Here is a 2,234-nt window from a genome sequence, read left to right as displayed (position 1 = left end):
AGAATTTCTGAGGGCAATTTTAACACGGTGTTTTTGGCGTAATAAATATTCAATAGGTTAAGAAATATTGATGAGAAATGTATAGATCTCGCCAGCATTGAATCTATGTCGGTACCTTACAGAATTTCTGAGAGCAATTTTAACACGGTTTTCTTAAGCGGAATACGTTTTCAGGAGGTTAAGAAATATTGGTGAGAAATACATAATGACAATAAAGATTATCAAATAGAATATTTAAACCATAAAATAATACGTATTCAAGATGTTAAGAAGTACTGATGAGAAATACATAGATCTCGCCTGCATTGAAACTATGTCCACACCTTACAGAATTTCTGAGAGCAATTTTACCATGGCGTTCTATAGCTAAATACTTTTTCAGGAGGTTAAGAAATGTTGATGAGAAATATATGGATCTCGCCAGCATTGAAACTATGTCGACACCTTACAGAAATTCTGAGGGCTATTTTACCGAGGGGTTCTCTAGCGAAATAAATATTCAGTAGGTTGAGAAATATTGATGAGACATACATAATGACAATAAAGATTATCAAATAGGGTATTTGAACAATAAAATAATACGTATTTAAGAGGTGAAGAAATATTGTTGAGAAATACATAACGACAATAAAGATTATCAACTAGGATACTTAAGCCATAACATAATATTGATGAGAAATACAGAATGACGGAAAAGATTATGCGAAAGTGACGTTTAGACCTTTGAAAAAAAGTTAATGAAATCACTACGGAAACTGAATTATCTATACTTAAATGCTTTAGATTGCTTCGTACATTAATGACTTGTCTAATGGAAATAAATTATAAATTAAGAGTCACGTGTACTTAGTGACTGTTTGAGAAATACTTTCAATGTATAATGAATAAATTGTCACGACAGTTTCTCCCAATATAAAAAAATATTTGGAGATATTCTATTAGTATAAATGTAATGCTGACTAGTTCAATTATTTTTACTAGATGTCACATAGAAGAATAAAAAATATATAGGTAAAAATGTAAATAATAAACAAAGATATAATTAGATTAAAAGAATTATATAACATATAATAAAACATCAGCACTTTAGTCTGTAATTTTTTTTTTATGTCAGGAATGAATTTTTTTTACATATTCGTTATGTATACCATCAATTTTAAGGCCTTCATAACTGCACACACACACACACACACACACAAATAAGTATGCGGAAACTCTAGTGGGGACATAGACCTGTTTGTTGTTACAGACGATTAATTCAAATGTTTAGCTCATGTATCAAATAGCGCAAATACGCGATGTATATACGATCTTCATTATGTGATTCAGTTAACAAATAAATCAGGAACCCTTTGCTAAAAGGAAGGGACGCGAATATTAAATGTCAAATGAACATTATTATCCTTCCATGTGAAGAATGGGCTTCATTACTAAGTGCCATTCCTCTCTCTCTCTCTCTCTCTCTCTCTCTCTCTCTCTCTCTGGTATTAATAATTATCACACCTCCATTTGATGTATGTGCGACAGAATTTTATAGGAAGTTCCAACATGAATTCCCGTCGTAAATGCCTGCATCCACGCTCGCGTGAAAGATTACATTTAAATACAGCGTATGGAAATATAGGTTGGAAAAGGGAATGCAGTGAAAATGAATGCAGTTTGAATAGATCTTCACACTTAATAAAATGGGAATAAACATGTGCAATATATTCTTGAAACTATCAACTGTAATCGAGTTACATCTAGAGATAAATGATTCATAATATGAATTTTTATCGAGTCGACGTTACAAAGCACTACGGTGTATTTGATAAATGTGTTACATTCCGACATTGAAAGCGTTTCTCACCAAGTGTGAGAATTTAACTTGCTTAAGTCCCTGCCTTACTTACTGTCGTCCATACACAAGACTATAAGGTATTGTATTGGTTAAAAGAGATAATAAAAAACAACTACATGTAGCCTGAACTGTTTCCGAAATAACGCAAGAATCTGGGGTAAAATCTTCGTTGGAAGCTCTCTCTCTCTCTCTCTCTCTCTCTCTCTCTCTCTCTCTCTCTCTCTCTCTCTCTCTCTCTCTCAGTTCCTCGTTGGGTGAGTCGGTAGAGTTGTCGGTTAGCACTCACTAGGCCCGAGTTCGAGTCTCCGGCCGGCTAATGAAGAATTAGAGGAATTTATTTCTGGTGATAGAAATTCATTTCCCGCTATAATGTGGTTTGGATTCCACAATAAGC

The sequence above is a fragment of the Macrobrachium rosenbergii genome, chromosome 36 (assembly GCF_040412425.1).
Source record: "Macrobrachium rosenbergii isolate ZJJX-2024 chromosome 36, ASM4041242v1, whole genome shotgun sequence".
NCBI lineage: Eukaryota > Metazoa > Arthropoda > Malacostraca > Decapoda > Palaemonidae > Macrobrachium > Macrobrachium rosenbergii.
The sequence above is the reverse complement of the archived record's forward strand: the minus strand, read 5'-3'. Positions refer to the sequence as shown.